Genomic DNA, 20,168 nt, shown 5'->3' with positions numbered 1-20,168 from the left:
GGTGACCGGGAGGGGAAAGGTTCTCTCGCACATTTACAAACCCCGAGGCATCTGTTCCCCAGGCACAGATTTGTCTAATTTCCCTGAGCCACTGATGACCTGCCCTGAAACGATACTCTCATTCCCTTAGGAACTCCCTTGGGTTGATACCAAGCGGATAGTTGTTTTTGGGCCCCTTCCCAGAGAGAGCGCGCTGGATTGCTCTGATCCTTGCACGCCAAATAAATGTATCATCGGACCGCAGTGAAGGTCCAAAAAGCTTTATTGAAGGGGAAACGGATTATTAATAATTGAGGATAGTTCACTGCATTGTTTTGGAGCCAAGCAAAGCTAATAGAGCTTTTTCGTAGCAGAGATAAAAGTGTGGGGTATCGAGACTGGATTGATTGCAACAGTTAATGGGAACATAAAAGTCAATTAATGAATTGCAATGGTTAACGCTGCATTAAAGTGAAACACGCAGCTCCCAAGCAGGGTATTAAGCGTTTTTAAAGACTACAGAAAGCAAACAAATGAACAGAGGAACAGCAACAAAACAGTAACAAAAACCCCGCACCCTATTGACTGGTAAATGCCTGTGTAAATAACTTTTTTTTTCCCTGTGAGAGGAGCTCACGTGACCACTTTTTTAATCCATTTATCCTAAGGCTCTGGGTGCACGTGTGTGTTTTCCCCTCAGCACCTTTCAGAATGAAACAAAGCCTCTGCAAGGAGCTGATCGGTGATCAGTTCTGCGGCGTCTCGTCGCGGTGAGGACCGTAGGGCAGAGGGAGCGGGCTTCTGCGGGTGGGTTTGTGAGAGAGGCTCTGAACGAGGAGAGTTCCCGGCTGCGACGTGGCTGAGCTGCCCCATAGTGCTTGTTACCGACCCAGCGTAGGTAATTTAACTCCTAATTTCACAGGATATTCTCTGTTTCTCTGCAATAACAGAAGAACATCCCATACTGAAAAGTGGAAGCTGAGGTATTGGAAGGAATAGCTCAACTCCTGGTGGATGAGGAAGGTTTTAAACTGCCCTGCATTGAACAAATTAAAAGGTTTATTGTGGAATAAACTAGCAGCCATTCCTTCTCAGTGACCGTCGTTATATTCTAATGCTTCCTCCCTTTGCGGCCTTTCTAAAGCCATCCGTTTGTTCCTCCAAAACCTTTGCCCAAGCCTCCGTCAGGCGCGATGCCTTTCTGCGCGCAGCACTCCCCTACTCCGCCTTCTTCCGTGGTCACCGTTCAGTCTTCTGGAGGGGACTCGTCCCCCTCTTGGCCATCTGGCCGCGTGCGGGGCCTCTTTGAACGCAGTCCCCTCCGTGCTAAACTCATCTGCAAAAGCCTTTCACAAGCTCCGGGCTGGAGTCCGTCATCTGAACTGCAGTGTGTTGTGCCTCAGGACAGGAGCGACCCCATTAAAACCACTTAGGAGCACGCAGACTTAGGATTGTCTCGTTGTCCTTATGTTCATCTCTGCTCCCACGTGGTTCCCGTGACCCGTTCACATCCCCGCTGGCCCGAGCAAACCGTAGCAAAGTTGTATTTGCCTACATCCGCCCCTCCCGTGCTTTTAGAGTAAAGTTCAGCAGATAAATGATTAGGATTAAAATATGAATGGAAACATAACAGAAGAATGAAGAAGCAGGTGTTACTTGCTTTTACTTGGAAGAAAATAAGAATTAAAAAATAAAAAGTCCTGTGAACAGTGTAACTAAGGAATCCCAGTTCCCAATGGATTTGGGTCTGTGCGCCCTCCATCTCCCACTGGCGCTTTCTCGCTGCAGAACCTCCAGGCTCCTTCTCCTCACACTTAAGAAGTCCAAGGCCAGAAAAGCGGTCAAAGCTCTTCCGAGTTACAGCCTAGCGCCTCACAGGAGAAGGCTATTTTGCTTCTTTCCATTTTTTGGCTCTTTCACTGCCTGGGACAGGAATCTTTTATAACGAGGAGTATATGACCACCTATTAAAAAGAAAGAAACAGTTTTATGACCCAGTCATGTAGAGGCAAGGCAGTCAGGGTGGGAAGCTGCTTGCTCCGCTCTGATCATTGGCAAACTCTGCGCCTCAGCTCTGACTCGGGGAATCCGCCGGTCTCAAGTGGGACTGCATCCACCTTGCTATGAGCAGAATGTTTCCCAGCCCATGCGGGGGGGTTCGGCTGGACATGAAAAATATTAGCTTTTCATTAACTAGGTAAACTCAGAATCTGTTTAAGTAATGGAAACGTGCAATGTCAGCTTTAGTCCCTTTCCTTGCTAACTGAATGCCGTACAGCTGCGCTCGGGGCTAGGTGCAGTCCTGGGTGCCACATTCATGCTCAGGAAAAAGGAAGAGAGAGCCGTCTGGCGTGCAGCGCTTCTGTTGCTCAGCAGAGGAAGTGTTGGAGGGCATGCCCCAATGCGTCGTTTTACTGCAGCCTTCATCTGCGCCCAGTCTGTCCCTCGCAGAAAATGTGTGCACTGCTGGGGAGGGATTTCTGCAAATTTCTTTACATTCAGCAATTGGGTGCGCTAACATTATTTTAATGTCTGTTGCAGTTAGGAGCACCATGATGGAATTGCATGAAGATAAGAGTAGAATGGGATAGAGCAGATGACTGTAGCACAGCGGTATTTTAAAGAGGTAGATCCAGTTGGTGAGCCAGTAACCCAACCCTAAGTCCTTTTTCTCTCATTATTCAGCAGCCTTGTACTCGACATTGCTCAGATTATACATGAAGATGAGTTTTGTTTGCAGTTCTTCAAGTAGATGTTACAAAGCCAGTCCGGGTTTTGATCAGCTGAATTGAAATCCACATTTCGGATGGGAATAAGCAGCCAGGTCTTTACGAACTGGACAAGAGGACAGAAAAAGCCTCAAAAGTGGCACTGCAGCCCCACGGGGTGCTGAGCACCCTCGGCTCACGGTCATGCCGCTGGTGATAGGGGAGACCCAAGCCAAGGGATGCAGCCCGTGGCTTTAGCACGTCCCTGCTCGAGTCGCCCCCAGCAATGCTTGACGCTCCTGGGTTGTGAAGTCTGCATTCGTACACTGGGTTTTGAAATTGGCCCCTCTGAGACTGTCTCTCCAGAGCCCTTCACTGAGGTGCTTTAATTAACTTTTACTTGATTTCCCTGCTGAAAGTTTTCGGCATCCCCTGTGATCTCCAGAAGAATCTAACTGCCACGGCAGCAAAGGGAACAGCTGAGACAAAGTGAAATGGTCTCCTGACATCTTGGCAGCATCCCTTGGTAATGACTAGACAAGGCCCAAAAGTCACTTATGAACCAAATGTTGTTCTAAGGGATCCTAGTAACAAATAAGTTAAACACTTTGGAATGAAAAAAAAAAAGACAAAAGATAAACAACACCCCAAAAAACAACCAAAGAAATGATTACATCACTGCAAAGGCTGTGATCAAAGGTAAAATACCAGTCTCATGCAGCCTCATGCTCCTGAGGTAGGCAGAATTCCCAATGAAATCGATGAATATTTGTTTCCGTCAGGGTGGCGTTATTACCTTTGCTTGAAATCCACCAAACAAAAATTGTTTTCCCTTCCAGAGGGTAATGAAACAGTCTAGCCCTCTTAAATATTGCCTTCCCTGCTCTCTGAAGCATTGATTCCGTCCATTAGCTGGAACACCGTTACGCTGCTGATTGACCCGAAACATTTTGTGAAGAAAAGGAAAGAGGCTGGTGGGGAGCTTCCAGCTCAGCTGGGGTGTTTGTTTCCTGTGGTGCTCCTGGTGGTTAGCTTGGTTTTGTAGACTGACTTGACTGAGGGCTCGCGGGAGGTCAAGTGAAGTGCCTGACACCCTCCAACGCACCCCCATTCAGCAAGGCACCGAAGCTGCCCCCCCAGAGTAAATACGTGCGGTGACGTTCGGGTGCTTCCACACGCGCGGAGGTGATGACCCAGCACCTGTTGAAGTGGTCGCGGCTTCTCCACTACACTGAGCGAAGAGGAGCAGACCTCTGGGTGCTGGACAGGTCACGAAAAGCCCGTGCATTTCATATTTCTTCTCACCTGAGTGCCCTAAGTCGGGAACTGCAGTCCGTGGCCATGACCTGCTGCCCTTGCTCGTGCTGGATTATCTCCCTTGCTTGGCAGGGCTCTTGCTGTCCAGTTCACCTGTTTGCTACCCACAGCGTTTTTGCCGTTGTGGTCCTTCAAAGTACTGAGCACAGTGGTATCCATGCATTGGTTACGGAAGAAATTCTGCGTGTCACAGACTTGAATAAGATGCCTGAAGGTGTTAGCATCTAATACTGCGTTCTGCTCTGCTCTCTGACAGGTCTACCAGTATAATTTGTCTTTCTATTTTCCAGTAAAGAGAAAATATGATTAAAATAGAAGCTGCAGTTCCTCTTTCCACCTTCCCTTACGCTTACTGTTCTACAGTCTTTTTTTTTCTAATGCAGGCTTAACACCTGCCATTTTCTTTTTATTCCTCTTTCTGCTTCCCTGTCTCATACGGGCAAGCTGCACTGCTGAGGAAGGGCAGCAAAATGTAAAAACAAAAGAGCTTTATTGTATAAAATCCCTATTATCTTTGATCACAATCCAACACCGAACTCTCCTGCGTCAAATGACTTACAGGAGCTGTTCATTAATCGAGCGTGCGTCGCGGCTCTTAGCTGAGGCATGCCGCGCCGAGAGGCTGTGCTGATCATTTGCAGGGAGCAATTGCATCAACAGATGAGAGAACTCGAAAATAATCTCAGGTTTGGAGTGGCAGAAGAGGAGATGACTAATGCAGTTAGTCACGTGAAGTGACTGGGGCACAGCACCGGGAGACAGTGGACTTTCTCCAGGTTTGTTAGGGTAAAAAGAAAGAACTTCTGAAACGCGCTGCTCTCCCCGTTTGCCACCTAAATATCAAAATGACCTTTGAGGGGAAGGAGGGCATTTTGAGATGGCATTGCCTGACTCCATGCGAGTATAAAACATTGTAATTGTTTGCTCTTAACGGTATCTGGAAACTCTTCAGGCATCCTTGTAAGCACAGAATGCTTTGACCTTGGCTTTCTGTTTTGTCTGTGCTTTTTTGAAATTTATGTTGATCAGCCACACTTTGTTGCAACTGTTTGTACTTCTGAAGAGCTGCATTTATATCAGGGGATTTCTGCTGCCCAAAATGAGAGCCCTAAAGGACACTGTAGTGTGAGTGTGACTGCTCCTGCAATCCCTCATCTGCCGGGCATGCACTCGAAAAGGTGGAGGAACCTGGAAGAGGGCGGGCAGAACCTGATGGTAGCTTTATCCAAACTGAAAGGTGCTATGAACCACGGCAGCGTAACAAAGGATCTCTGCAAAGCTGCTGCTGTTTTCCAGCCTAGAAATTTTGCTGCGTCTCTTTAAAAATTAAAGATCTCTGTATGGATATGGATATGGGCTGCTTACTTACCATTTTCATCCACGTAATGGAAAAGTTAGTGCTGCTCCCCCCGCCGCACAAACAACACTTGTCAGTGGACAATGCACGCTGTTGTCCCTGCTGAGTACAAATGAGAAAAGATGACTTCCTTTTCTACTTTTGACTTTCTCCCCTAGGCTACCATTAAGCCTAAAAGTAGCCGAAGTATTGTGACTGTGCATGGTACCCAAGGGCAGTTTTGCTTCTCTGTCTTAATTTATCCGGCTATCTATAGCTAAAATAAAGCCATCTTTTGTCACTGGTACATATGCACATGTATATGCTATATGTACATCCAACAGTACATTTGGAGCTTAATAATCTGCTCTGTGAACATGCTCTGACCCATTTTCTCTCCTAAGGGCCAGTTTTACCTACCTGGTAACAATACTCCTACTAACAAAACAATCAACAGGCATTTAGGACCCTAGCAGCAGTTATGTTCTATTACCATTCTGTAATTTTATGATGCAAACTGGCAAATATCATCCTTTTTTTTTTTTTTTTAATATTTATCCCAGTACTAACCTGGTTAAATCATTTTCTATTCAGAAGGAGCAATTAAGAAATTAAAAGCGAAGGCAGAACTAATAGAAAATTGGTGGGTTTTTAAGTCGTGCAACATTTTCCAGATTGTTCAATAATTTCTATGCTTCAGTTATTACGTGGGATGTGGATGTCAGTATGCAGCTGCTGTTAAAGCATCGGTAATGCTCAGGTTCTGGGCACTCTTGTACTCCTGAAAGATGAGAGGTACGACTCAAGGGTATGTTAAAATTTGGGACAGCCCTAAAGAGTAAATAATACTGTAAAACTGCTTATAGTTTCAGTAGGAGAGGCTTTTTTTGCCTTCCCCTCCCCAAACTCCATGCAGTTTACAGTATTATGAACATCAAAAATCATTCTTCCCTGAGGCTGGTTGCATTGTTTCCTTAGCTCTGTACAACAGGACAAAGTTCTGTGCAAGAGAGGTGAGAGCCCCCAGGCTTGCATTAAACCCACGTGATGAATCCAAAATAAACTTGGAGCGTGGTTCTGCTTCCCTTGAATCCAGTTCAGTGGGACCTGGATCTCTCCTTGCCTGGCAAGCAGACTTCCAAATGTCTTCAGAGAAGAAAGAGAATGTGGTAGTGACCTGCCAGCATCTCGGGAAGGAGGCTGCATCGATCTCCTACAGTGCAGATTTTTTATCTGCTGGTTGCAAAAAAAATCTTACTGCAGCAGAAGTGAAAAGTCATGTCAAGCACTTTCAGTTTAGCCTACCCACCTACGAGAATCAAACACAAGCAGAACCGGGACTTCTGGTCTTCTGCCACTCTGCTCATCAGCTTCTTCTCTGAAAATCTTTCATATCTTCTCGGACATCTCACCTATTTGCTCCAATCTGCACTATCCTGTAACAGCCCCCCAGGCTTGCCCGAGCACTCCCCTTTCCCTGCTTAGGTGGAGGCAGCAGACAATTAGGAACACGGTTTACCAGCCCTGGTATTGCCTGAATGCTCTTTGAGGACCCAATTTATAGTGCAGTGTAAACTGAGTTCGTCAGGCAGGTTTTGGTGCTAAACTATCCTCACAGACTGCATCCTTTATATCCCAGGATACTATCTTATCCAAAATACCTTTAAATCATTAGCTCATTGAGTCTGTACTTCACAGAATCACAGAATGTTCGGGATTGGAAGGGACCTTGAAAGATCATCTAGTCCAAACCCCCTACCAAGTTATGAGAAAACCTCAGTTTATCGGTTTAAGTTAACATATATAGAGCCATGAAAATGCAAAAAAGAGAAATACACTGACATGTAAATCTCTGAAGTACTTTCTATTTTTCTTCTTTCTCAGACTGGGTATGGGAGGGAGAGCTCTGCATGCGCTGTTATTTGACAGTTATCAAACTGGCGCTTGGCTTCAGAAGAGAAAGTAGCTGACGTGGTTAGACTTTCAGGTGTCTTGTACGGCTCTTTCAGATTGAGTAATTACCTTTGTCGACGATAATGCTTTACCTTTGGACGCTGCGCATGAGAGGCTGCAGGGAGAGCCAGCCACCTGTTTTGTCTTGGTTGTATCTGTGTGTTCCTGCCCGGCTGTCCTCTCATTCTCTGAGCTGTTCCTGGCGGAGAGTACGTGGCAGCACCCAATTATCACAGTCGAGGCCTTGAAATCGGCAGTTGCTTTGTGTTCACTGAGGTGGTTGTTAGATACCTATCAGGTGAGAAGTCTCACCAAACATAATGTAAACTGGCCTTTGGCTTCTTCAGCCATTCAATGCGAAGGTCAGATGAGACTTCATGGGAAAGTTTTGAAAATAATTGTCTAGATTCCAGATAACGTTAAGAGGAAAAAAAAAAAAAAAAAAAAGCAGAACTTTTGTCTTCCTGTGTGTGTATATGTAATTTTCCGAAAGAAGCAAGCCCCAAAACAGGATATTGATGTTATCCCTCTGCTTTTGCAAATTAGTCTATACCAGGAGTAAAAGTAACTCGGGGTGTGCCATGTCCCAGAGTGTAATGACACCAAAACCCGAGTTATGAGATAGGTGTGGAAAAGGTGAAACCTTCAGAATTTATTTTTTGCATGCAGATGTCTACATGGAGAGGAAATTACATAAGTAAATCAACAAAGTGTCATTAAAGGACACTCTTGTATTTCTTAACACGTTTTGCATATCTTTTACATTTTGTGGGAAACGGAGAGCACAATGACCCCTGCCATTGCCATAGTGGGATGTTCCTTCTGCAGGAGGCTCTGGCAGCTCAGAGTTCACTGAAAGATTTCACTTTTCCCTTTCTGCTTAGTTCTTAACCCACCTGCGAAGAGATTTACGTACGTCTCTAAGTCAGCAATCCTGCTTTTCACCAAGAAGGAGCTTTATGTCCTTTCCCATCCCAGTTTTGCCCGCAGCAAGCGTTTAGAACCCCTGAGTCAGGCCTTAAAATAAAAATAAATAAATCACACAGTTGGCTTGGGGCACGACGCATATTTTTTAAGTCAGTGGCTTTTCGCTTTAGGGTGCTAAGTCTCAATGCTTCACCTGCAAAGGCTGCTCACGTCAAAACAAATGCCGGTGGAGACTCACGAGGACAAAGACCTGGACTTTGAGGTGTGTGAGGAGGTTTCAGGGCTGTGCTGCACCCCTGCAATTTTTGGGCAAGCTTGGGTGTCCTCCAGCAGCCACCTCCCTGGGTGGGATGTAACCCTGAAGGGACAGGGTAAATAGATGTATATACCTTGAGTACTGTGTTCAGGTTTGGGGCCCTCACTACAAGAAGGACATCAAGGCCCAGAGAAGGGCTACGAAGCTGGTGAAGGGCCTGGAGCACAAGTCCTGTGAGGAGTGGCTGAGGGCACTGAGGGTGTTTGGTCTGGAGGAGGCTCAGGAGAGACCTTATTGCTCTCTGCAACCACCTGAAAGGAAGGTGTGGGGAGCTGGGGGTCAGCCTCTTCTCACAGGTAACCAGTGATAGGACCAGAGGGAATGGCCTCAAGTCGCACCAGGAGAGGTTCAGGTTGGAAACGAGGAGACATTTCTTCTCCAGAAGAGCAGTCAGGCATTGGGACGGGTTGCCCAGGGAGGTGGTGGAGTCACCGTCCCTGGGGGTGTTCAAGGAAAGGTTGGACGTGGTGCTTGGGGACATGGTTTAGTGGGTGACATTGGTGGTAGGGGGATGGTTGGACCAGGTGGTCTTGGAGGGCTTCCCCAACCCCAAGGATTCCATGATTGTACACGGCCACATACGGCTTGCAGCAGCCCTCAGGGCTTGGCTAGGATGCCCTGAGGAACCCCCCCCATCCCCGGGAGGAGCCCCCGTGCGCCCTCATTTCCCCCCAGGCCCCCCCGCGCACACTCTGTGCAGATCCCGAGGAGCCTCAGGGCAGTCTCGGGCCCCGCACCGAAAGATGGCTGCCCCCCTCCCGCCATCCCTGCGGCCCCTTCACCCTCACCCCCCTACCCCCGCCCGCCCGCCTCCATTCCCCCCCCCACCCCCGGCCCGAGACACAGCGAGTCAAAGCAGGTGCATGCGCAGTGCGCTGGCAGCCGGGCGCGCGTGCGCACTCACCTGCCGGGATGCGCGCTGCTCCCCCCCCCTCCCCTCCCCTCCCCACCGGTACATCCGGGTCAGCGCCCGCCCGCCCGCACCGCCGCTCCCCCGTGGCGCTCCCCCTGCGGCTGCCCCCCCCCCTCCCCTTCCTCCTCCTCCTCCTCCTCCTCCTCCTCCTCCTCCTCCTCCTCCTCCTCCTCCTCCCGGCCGCCGCTCGCTGCCTCCGGCCCGGCCCGCAGGGAGGGAGGGAGGGGAGGAGGCAGCGGCTCCGGTTCCCGGCTGAAGCTCTGGGTGAGTGGCGGGGAGGAGGAGGAGGAGGAGGAGGGAGGAAGGGAGAAGGTCTCCCCCCGGTGCCCCCACCCCGTTACCTCAGCGCTGCCCCCCCTCAGAGAGCTCCCCCCGTAACTTCTCGCTGCCCCCTTCCCCGCCCCCGGGGGGGAATTTGGGGTCCCCGGGGGGGGATTTGGGGTCTCCCCAGGGGGATTTGGGGTCCCCCAGGTCTCTCGGTGTGGGGTTGACCCGGGGGCAATTTGGGGTCCCCCTCATCGGTGTCGTGTCCCCCCCCCCCCCCCCCCCCACCCGCATCTTGGGGGTAGTGGTTGGGGAGGGGGGATGCAGGAATTTGGGGTGGGAATGTGGAAATTTGGGGGGGAGATGTGGAAAACTGGGGGGATGCGGGAGTTGGGGGGGGCATGCAGGAATGGGGAGGGGTATGGAAATTGGGGGGGTTTGCAGAGACTGGGGGGGCAATGCAGAAATCTGTGGGGGATGTGGAAATGTGGGGGAATGGAGGAATAAGGGAGGGATGCAGAAATCGGTGGGGATACAGAAATCGAGGGGGGATGCGGAGATTTTGGGGGGAACGCAGAAATCGGGGGGGGATTTGCCGCCCTGTGCCCACCCCCTGTTTCGGGGTGCGGTGGCCGAGGTGTTGGGGCTCTCGCTCCGCCGTGGGCTGAGGTGACTGCAGCGGCGTGACAAGGTGGTGGCTCCGAGCTGCCGGTTAAATGAGCGGCGAAACCAAACCGTAGCTGGGTTTGAATTTTGCCCTGTGCCACCCGAGAATGAGGACGCGCGCAGCTTGGCCCGGTTTTGTTACTTTGAGGTCTCGTTTATTAATAAAATACAACAGCCTCCTGCCCAGGAATGCCTCGGATACCGCCGAAATCAAGAGCCTGTTAGTCGTGATGGTTCTTGAAGCGTTTTTATTTTTCCTTTTTATCTGTTCCATTGCATCAGCAAGCCCTGGATCCAAATGTCAGTGGCAGCATGACAGCTGTCTTTCTGCTGTGGTGGTAGAGTCGCACCAACGTTTAAAATCTGTCGTTCTGCATTTCTGACGGGGCGATGTGGAAGTACAAGCCTTGCATTAATATGTATGCACATCCGTAAACCAGCAAAACGTCTCCATTAATACAGTAATCTGTCTGCTTCCCTGTTACCGTTTCTGTTATGAACTGCAAAGTTTGTTTTGCTCAAACTTTTTTTTTCCCCTTTTGTACACAGACGGTTTCATTCATTGTGGTGACTGCACGGGCTTTGATTATACCTGTAAATTAACGAGCGTTTTCTCTAGTAGGGCCTGGCAGGGAAGGGTACAGGACGGAGGGATTTAGCCACTGACCTGAGGTTACCATTGTCAGGGTTGGATCTGGTATTTAGACTTGTCAGCTTCTGCCTGACAAATATCTTTTTCTAGCGAGATACTTTGTTAGGCTTGCAAAACAGATCTTCAGTTCTGCGTGGCGAGAGTAACAGTAAAAACCTCAATCAGGTGAATAAAATATCGCTCTTCTCTGAAATAGGAGTGGTTTGTGTTTGACCTAGGGAGTGTGTTTCATTACTGAAACAAGCTTTTAGGAGGAAAGTAGGTAGCGTTTTATTGAAGTCAAATTGTGAGGTTTCTTACTGCATATATTGGCTGCTGGAGAATAGGGTCAGTAGAAAAAAGTGATCCGGGGATCTGTTTTAGGACACCCCTGTCATGAAGCCTCACCATTGTACGAAAGGGAGGAATGAATTTGATCCCTTCTGTTACATAACGTCCCTTTGTCATCAGGTGCTCTAGATTTTCTTCGTTGTTTGCAGTTGAGCTGAGGCCACCTGAGGTGACTGATGACTGGAGAGGCTGTCTTCTGAAATCCCCTGCCTCTTCCTACGAAACCTTTCCTGCAGGAGCCTCTCTGTCGCCAGAAGCATGGTGTTAGCTGTTTCTTTTCTTGCAACCATAACTCTTCTGTTCCCTTCCCTGAGTTTTGCATGAGTCTTGTAACAGCTGCATCAAGGAAATATGGAAAGTTATGTTGTATCTCCTTGTAGTTCTTAGCAGAATCATTAAGTTTGAAATGAATAGGTCATGGAAAGGTAGGTGGGGGAGAGAATCGAGGTGTCTGTCTCCAGGCTTCTGCTGGTGCTCACTAGACACCTGGACGTTATGAAGAGACAGGGAGGTGGGGAATGTTTGTGTTGCTGACTGCTGGATTACTGAGTGATACTGTAATAGGAACTGACTTTGTCATGTGGCAAATAGCATGGAGAGGGCCATTCTGGATTTCAGTAGCTGCCTAGGCATGGTGAATGTAAACGCAGGCTTTTTTCCCCCCACGCTGTGCATAGGAGCATACAGACCCCTGGGCAGCCAGCAGTATTGTTTTGTTGCTGCCTGCCAGCTGGGGGCATGGATAGAAGTCAGGGGTACCCTGTGGAAGAAGCAGGCAAAGGTAAAGCTTATGTGTGAGGAGTCAGTTTGGTTCTTTAAGCAGTCGTTGGGTGATTTGGTTGTTCTTTTTAAGAAACAACAGTGCTAGAGTAAATCAAGGTTATCGCCTCTGCCTGCCCTTCCTGAACGCTTGTTCTCTTGTAATTTTGACAAGAGTTGTTCTAGTCATTGGTGTAGTCAGGCTGAAGTTGAGAAGAATGACTCCTGCCTCTTAAGGTACTGCTGGCTACCCTGACGTGTATTACAAATCGATATTATGGGGGTTACCATAAAAATGATTGGAAATACATCTTCAAAGCTGGAATACTTCAGGTGTTGTCAAATAGCATCTCACAGACTATCAATAGTCAAGAAAAATGCTCCGGGTGAGATGTGTAGCCCAAACGAACACGAGTGCTGAACCTACCCAAGGCTCGAGTGTCAGCGCTGCGCTCAGCGGGCTGTGCTCGGGCTGCGGGGAGTTAGGAGCTGGGGATGCGAGGTGCTGGCACCTGGAATAGGTGCATCAGGTAGGGGGGTGAGGGTCACTTCAAAGCATTTTCCAGCTGTAAACGAGGAGCAGTTGTCTGCACCTTTCTTTTCAGCACCCGTTCATTTGGATGTATCAAGAGCAGGTATAAATAAATCAATGGCGTACCTCATAAGTCTTCCTTTAATATTAATCTGTGTAAAGAGTATTAATATTTTCTTGTGATTATCTAATTTAATACCTCTAAGTACCCATCAAGGAGAAGTCTGCTTTTCTCTTCATGTGTACAAAGACCGCGCTTATCAGATTGCTGTCAGTCCCAGGGTCTTCTCTAAATTCACCTCAATTTCCCTCCTTCTGTGCTTCAGGAATGTTCTCTTGAGTGCCAAAAGCTGGCTGCTGCAGCTGGCAGAATGTTTCAAACCCTCTAAAATTTGCTGAGGGTAACGAGCTGCCTTGTATCGGCGCTGTTCTACATGTGCAATTCCAGCGCTTATTGGGGGTATAAGTATTGTGATTATGGGAGCAGCAGAGCTTAGCAGAAACCAACAACAAACAATGAGTAGCTTTAGAATTGACTAGGTAAAGCTGGAGGTATTTTTAGTTACAGTACTTTCTTCTGTGTTCCCCGTCTCCTGTGGTTTTAATTGCATTCTCCTTTTTAGAAATGGCATTTTGTGGCCCCTGTCATGTGAAAGCCTGACGCACAGAGCGTACCTTCACTGTGGAGACAGCGAAACTAGTCACAGACAAAGCGTTTTGAAAGGTGAAAGCAGAATGGTGTGCTCATTTGACTTTCACTCCCGATAACTTAAATTTCAAGGTAGTTCCAAGACAGTCATAGATAAGAGGTAAGAGGATAAGGCTGACGATATCCTGGGGTAATGCGCGCTCACGTTCGTTGTTACAGCCTTTGTCATCCAGTTGTGCTGCCTTCATCTGCTCCTGACTGAGTCGCGTGGTCTTGGCTAAATGGTTAGTTGTGTGCTTCTGGGGAGCTCTGCAGGTTTCAAAAATAAAAAAATCGTGATTTTTACAAGGGCTTTAGGTACCAGACTTCTTCTTTCTTAGTGTTCTTTAACTGTTTTGTGTATATCAGGAAAAAGATTTCTGTCTGCCCTGTTTGCTCTAACCTAAAGTTCCAGCCCTGCATGCAGGGAATGGTGTGTGACTGACCAAAGCCAGCATTTTTCCTTACGCAGGGTCTCCATGGGCCTGTAGGAAAAATCAGAGACTAAATATCTCCGAAACAAAATAAGTCCAAACTTCAAGTGTATAAAAACTAACTTCCTCTAATAATGCTTCAGGGGGAGGCTCCTGTTCGGTGGAAGCGCCCTATGGTCTGTGGGCTTATTTCCCAAGTGCCTGACCGATTCTGCAGCCCTTGGGATTCCCAGGTGGTCTCTGTGCAAATAGGAATTGGGTCTGGGACAGCTTAGCTTGTGGGATTGAGCGCGTTCGGTTTGGTGTGGCTGTCGTTACGAAAATAGCCTGCCTTGCAAAACAGGCCTTCTGTCTGCCACCCACACCAAAACCTAAAGCCTGATCCCGCAGGCAGTTCATACGCTTGTCTGCAGGGCTGATTCTCATCAGCAGGCTCTGCCTGAATCAGTGACCACCAGGCAAAAGAAGTTCAGCGCCAGTAACCAGTCGAGGAAGGAGGAAACCCGGCAGAAGGCTGCCCTAGATACATCTTTAAAAGCCCTGCTGACTCCAGCCTGCGTGCTTAACCGTTCCCCGGTAGCAGGAGGCTGCTCCGTGAGTGAGCTGTGCTCAACTGGCGCGGTTCGCAAGCCTCTGAAATCTAGCCACGAGGCGGTTCTGGTTCTCCTGTAGCGCCGGATGACTAAATTAAATGGAGTGCTAGCGTGAGTAACTTTTTCTGGTGTGCTGTACGAGGTAAGAGCTGAGTTCCTAGGAGCCCGAGTTGTAAATGAGCTGACTGGAAAGCCCTGTTTGTGTGACGAGTGGATCTAGCAGTCGTGTAACTTCAAAAGTCAGATGTAATTGAGTCTGCTTCCAGTCAGGTGTGGCACTGGGAGATTACTGGTTCTCCCATTCTTTGGATTTATGGCAGTCTTGAGGGTGACATCCTCGCACAGAAGGGGATTTTTTGGTTTTGTGCCGGACAACAGGGCGTTTGCTTCAACTTCTGCTGATGTACAGGTCAGACTAACCTTTTTGCTGCAAAAAGTGTGCTTTTCTGAATTGTCTGTTCAAAGGCACTGGTAGACTGAAAAAAAAACTTGTAAGGCTGACTACGAAATATATTCATGGCTCTTATTTCTGAAAAACAAACAAACAAAACCTCCCTGTTTAGTGTCTGTGAGAGCGAAACTTCTCAGCCCGAGTGAGTCCTGGGCAAGAGCCTGAAAAGCCAGTTCACTGCTTTGTGTTGTATTTGCACCTTGCATGTGCTGAGGCATATGGTTATTTGAAACTGTTCCTTCGTAATGTGGAAGTGAAATATGTAACCACTAGACTTCATGAAGCTTCATCTTAAAGATAAAATCGCTGACCTCTTACAGAAGTGGGGATCGTATGGACAGGGCAGAGCACTGTATAGGGACTGATGATGGACGGTGTGTAATTGATTTAGGGTTTAGATGTCCTGTTTGCGTGCTTTCTGGGAAGGGATGTGGATCTGTCAGGTGAGCAGCCAGTTGAACTGTAAGAAGGGTTTAGCAGTTTTTTGCTCTGGGTGCTTCTTGTAGAAGATGGCCAGCTGCACGTGGGAGCAAGAAGCAAGCAGGTGTAATTCTCTTGCGTACTGAAGGGGTACTTTAAGCGCTTTAACGGTGCTTAACTTTGCAGCTCAGAGTTCAGAGCTGAATTTGTTTCTTAGCAGTACTGACAGAAGACTGTGACCTGCTGGCATCTCCTGGCTAGAAGTTCAGAGGACGATCTTACAATGGCTTTCAAGTATCCTAACAAATCCTAAGTTGCTTTCCTACCTTTTCTGAAGTTTCCACTTCTAGCAACATTCAACCTTGTTCTGGAGAAACTGTCCACCGTTCAGCAAGGAAGGCTTCTTAGCCAGCGCGGGGTGGGATTGTGTCCCAGCAGGGAGCTGCCTGTAGGTGAGGCTGGCAGCGACGTCTCGTATCTGGCGGTGTAAGTCCCTATTGAGGAAGACTTAATACTTCAAGCAAATAATGTTGCATAATATTGATGTTAATATTGTGTCAGGTTTTCAAGAGAATTTCAGTCAAAGTACTTCAGTAGCTGCCAAAAGTGAGGCTTGGGAACAGATGTTGTAACTATTCTTTAAATTTTTTGACAGCTCTTCAAACAGCTCTGTCGTGCCTGAGCTCTACAGCAGGGTGTTTCTGCGGGGTTTATGCCTCTCGCTTTGCATTTCCCCCCATCCTTAGCCCAAAGTATGCCTTGTTTTGACCCTGTAATGGTCCAAGGACAACTCATGCTCTGATAAATGGGTCCAGTCAGGCAACATGGGGGGAGAAAAGGCTTTGGGTGGGGATGAGTTGAGGTGAGGAGTGGTAGCAATAAGCTAGGAGGAAGAACAGCTTATCTTGAGCTGAAAATAGGAAAAAATATTAACTAGAATCTGGGACTGCGTTGGGGACATGTTCAAAAACCAGTGTAGGGACTGTGTTGGGAGCTTGTTGGCTGCGTGAGGAACATGGGTCAGGCGCTGCGGGGTCGTGTAGGAACGGCAGCGCCAGTCTGTGCTCACCCAGCCTCCTGGGGTCATCGAGGGAAATTGGTCTCTGGGACAAAGAACTCTTGCAGGAAAAATTAGTCAGAAAAGCTGTCGGGAATGGCCTACAGTTAAAGCACAACGAGTCTTTTCCGCCACCGTTAGTAGCCAGCATGTCTTTGCTGTCTTGGCCCGATACGTGGCGAGGTTGTAGAAGTCGGAGCACTGAGCTATTGAGCAGCTTTTTAGACACACGACAAAGATAGTTTTGCCTCTCTTTTCCATCAGAGCTGTCGAAAGAACATCTCATTTTCTACGAGACCACTTCTGTAGTAATTTCATGCTGCCTCGTCCTAGTTTATAACGTTTCATACGTTATCGCAAGGTCTTGAAGCTGCAAGTAATCAATACGCGAGTGCGTTCCAGTTTTCACTATTAACTCTCACAAGTACGTGCCCATTAGGTGCAGAGGGGAGGTGCCTGCAGTTACCTGCCGAGTAGGGCCATCCGCTTGGGCTTTCCTTTGCAGCTGAGACACGGGCCACTGGGAGGGGGGGCAGCCCTGCGCACCCAGCCCCGTGCCACCCCCTCACTTTGGGCCCTGCTTTGTCCCAGGGTACGACGCCTGGTGCTTATTAGTTCAGTGCTTAGTTTAATATCTTGCCATGTTCTCACTACATCTTGCTCCCGAAATGCAACTGATTTTCTCTAGTATAGTTTCTGCCGTAGTATAGTACGCTTTCTGTGCAGTTATTTATTATCAGAATGGCCTAGTGAGATGAGGAAGTGGTTTGCTTCCTATTTTACACAGGAGGAGCAAAGGCCCGAAGAAGAGAAGTTCAGATAGTTCTGCATGCATGGCTGGAAATGACTGGAACCAGCGTCTCTTCAGACTAGTTTACATACTGCAGCCACATCCCTATCAAACTCGCTGCTGTTCTCTTGCCATGATTCTATTTTAGGGCTTTATTCTGACTTCACATCTCATGTTAATTTGCTTTTTGGACCTGTAGCCACCGTAACAGAACTGGAGAACGCGGCAGCGCTCGAGGTCTTTCAGTTTATTGCAGCAGGACGCTGCCATTTCGCTCTGTCATAAAGGCAGAGGTATTCCTCTGTGTTTTTTTCCTCGTGTAAATACGCTGCTTGCTCAGAGAAATGCGGAAGGATTAATTCTGGCATGGTGTGACTCCCCGGAGCTCGCGCTGTGCTATCAGTAATGCCACAGCCCCCTGATTTCGCTGCAGATACCGCTGGTTCCTGCATTCCCAAGCGCACTGGAGTCGCACAGCTTTAGGGTCAAACGTCCAGGTGGTGTAAAAACCTACCTGGTAGCGTTCAGGTGTTAGGGGGAAGTCAGGGTGGGGGTGCAGCTTTACGAACAGAATTCCTTTCTCTCTCTGTGGTGAGGGACGGGTGCGCTGCCTTGTTTTTCGGTCGGGGCTCTGTTTCAGCCCTCAGCGTTGCTCTGCTGTTCCGTTTGACAGCCAGTCCTACTGCAGCCGCTGGAAGGCAGGACCCACCAGCGCTCGCTGTTCCGTGCAGCCTTGTGGCTTCTCGAGTTTCTCATTAGAAGAACCCTATCTGTTTGTTCCCTCACTAGAGGGAAGGGTAAAACGCTTTTGCTGCTCCGTTTTTTTGGATCCTCCTACTAGCTCAACGTGCAGTTCTGCTCGGGGAGCTTCTGCTGAAGATAAGCCCTGCGAACGTGGCTCACGCTGGTTAGAAAGCTGCGTGGTACTTTAAAAGGAGGAAGAAGCGAGTTTACTCCTGAGTAAAGAAAAGAACAGCAGCCTCTGCTGATGGAGCTGTGGTTTTTTTGCCTTTTCTTGCCAGGCCTACTGTGTTGGCTTCCGTTCAGTTCGTGTTTGGCTGATCAGCTTTGCAGCTAGCAGGGCTACGAACGCTTCTGCTCTAGGTTTCTCTTGAAAGCTTTGCGTTCACTGGTGACAAATATCTTCTCGAGTCCTTAAAATAAAGATTTCTGGCCCCTGTTAGGGAGTGGAGTGATCCTAGGAATGGTTTTGATCTGAAAAGCCGAGTCTGTGCTGGGAGTTTCTTAGAAGCACAGCTGGCTGTGATGTGGTACAGGGCAGGTGACAAACAACTTGGACATTGGTGTTCAAACCGGCGATACTTCGTGTAAAAATGGCTGTGCGAACAAAGATTAGACAATCAGAGCCTCGGGTGCTGTTTTCTGGCCTTCTGCAGGCTTTCTGTGTGTTTAGCTGCGCGATCTGTCAGCTCTCCCCACCTTTAGCTCCGTGGGTGGATTTATGCAACTCGAGGATCGCCGGCTGGAGCGAGCGTGGCGGTGACACCCGGCAGCGGAGCACGACGTGCCGGAGCACGGCTGCGTGCGGCTGAGTCAGGAGGGAGCTGGGAGCAGCAGCCCTGAGAAAGAAGGGGAAGTACAGTCATGGTAAAACTTCATCTCAAGTTAGGCAAACAAACAAACCCAGAGGACGGGAGCGCAGTGAAGCGATGTCCTCGGGATCTTCCAGTCGCTCTCCACGTATAGCTTGGTGGGTATATATAGACGCAGACACGTACCCACGTACCAGCATATGTGTCCACATACGTTGCAGTATAGTTAGCTATGTTATATCTTAAAATAGTAATCCGGTAGGGCAGTTTGGATCGCAAACAAACTCCAGCTGATGTAGAACCCACGTGTATTTTTAGGCAACGTATAGTTTAATTGCTGGCCAAAATACTCGAGTGATTTTCAGGCCTCTATTTTGGTACGCCAGCGGTGCAGGCTGTGCTTATGCTCTTGTTCCACTTGCTGAGGGCAGATCCCCTCCGCCAGGGGACGAGCCTGCAGGCACTCATCAGCACGCTGTGTGTTGCTGACAGTTGTCAGGAAATAAAACCTACCGAGTACAATATAGAGCAATTTTCACAATGCGTTGGCTTTAGGCCACTGCTAGAATGACTCAATGCTGCTTGATTTTGTCGTCTTGATGTATGTGTAATAGCCTCAGAAAAAGACCTAAAAATCGTTTGGTACCTTCAAGTAATTTGAGTTTGGCTTCCCCAAGCATAGAGCTTTTCACTCGCTCACAGAACATCACCCAGTACTTTGGTGTGTGGAAAAATAAACACAAAACCCAAATGCTTTCTTTAAGATGAAAAGCACAGTTGTGGCGCTCAGAATCGGTCTAGTTCCTGGTTCTGAATCAGAGCTTTGGAAAAAAATGCAACTAAATGTATTTACGTTAGTCCTGGTAAGCTGCTGTTCTCAGAAGAGCGATAGGGTGTTTCATTTTTATCACGTGTAGTAAATGAGCAGAAGTTTCATTTAACAGTTTCAAGATACTTTTTAATAACTTGTTTTTCTTCTGATTGTTATTTTACGAAGGCACTTAAGTGTGTCTTTTTCCAAGGACAGTGGTCAGCCTTAATGAAAGCTACTGTTACAGTTCATCTTTGGGAGTTCAGGGGAAGAAATGGAAGATAGTGAGTGAAATCCTCGTTAGATGTCTGAATCATCTTTCTCGTTTAGGCTAAGGTTTTATGAAGACCCTATTTCTTTAGAATACTTTTGTGTTGTTTTTTGATTTTAAGCTGGTTGAGTTGAAGCATTCCTTTTTTCCCCCCTTTCCTTAAGAGGTCTTAGAGTACCGCTACCTACACTTCTGCTGCTGCTCTTCACTGGAGGAGAGCACCTAATAAGCGTGTTTTTATTTCATCAGCCAGTTACTGTGTGTAACACCATCTCTTCGTTACTGCTGGCAGCTGTGCTATGCTTCATAAGTTGCTGAGACTGCTGCTACAGGACGGGCTTGAAGTTTGTCCTGACTGTGGGCAGCGTGATAGCAGTAACTGCACGGTAGGTCTGGTGCCCTCGCCTTGTGTCTGGTGGGGCAGTTTCACTCATTGCCCTCCTAATCCT

The 20,168-nt window shown here is 48.2% G+C and overlaps 1 protein-coding gene and 1 long non-coding RNA gene across 9 annotated transcripts in view; one reads left to right on the top strand and one right to left on the bottom strand.

Annotated features, from left to right (window-relative positions):
• Positions 1 to 20,168, top strand: part of CYRIB (CYFIP related Rac1 interactor B) — a 95,378-nt gene that overhangs the window by 9,543 nt on the left and 65,667 nt on the right. For 3 of the 7 annotated variants that reach the window (XM_066990748.1, XM_066990750.1, XM_066990749.1), the window contains exon 1: positions 9,574 to 9,712. The exons of the other annotated variants lie outside the window; for them this stretch is intronic. The gene's annotated coding sequence lies outside the window, so the exon portion shown is untranslated. Of the gene's footprint in view, positions 1 to 9,573; positions 9,713 to 20,168 lie in introns of those variants that run through there. 7 annotated transcript variants of the gene reach the window in all.
• LOC125180132 (uncharacterized) lies at positions 1,810 to 8,549 on the bottom strand. 2 transcript variants are annotated; one of them, XR_010828813.1, is made up of 4 exons: positions 8,413 to 8,549; positions 8,209 to 8,309; positions 5,373 to 5,462; positions 1,810 to 1,942 (listed from the first exon to the last, which is right to left on the bottom strand). It is a non-coding gene; the product is annotated as an uncharacterized lncRNA (long non-coding RNA). The 2 variants fall into 2 exon arrangements; XR_007158423.2 differs by lacking the exon at positions 1,810 to 1,942 and having other exon boundaries at positions 5,219 to 5,462.

This window comes from Anser cygnoides, chromosome 2, assembly GCF_040182565.1.
Source record: "Anser cygnoides isolate HZ-2024a breed goose chromosome 2, Taihu_goose_T2T_genome, whole genome shotgun sequence".
Taxonomy (NCBI): Eukaryota; Metazoa; Chordata; class Aves; order Anseriformes; family Anatidae; genus Anser; species Anser cygnoides.
Note: the sequence above shows the minus strand (reverse complement) of the source record. Positions and strands in the feature narration are given on the sequence as shown.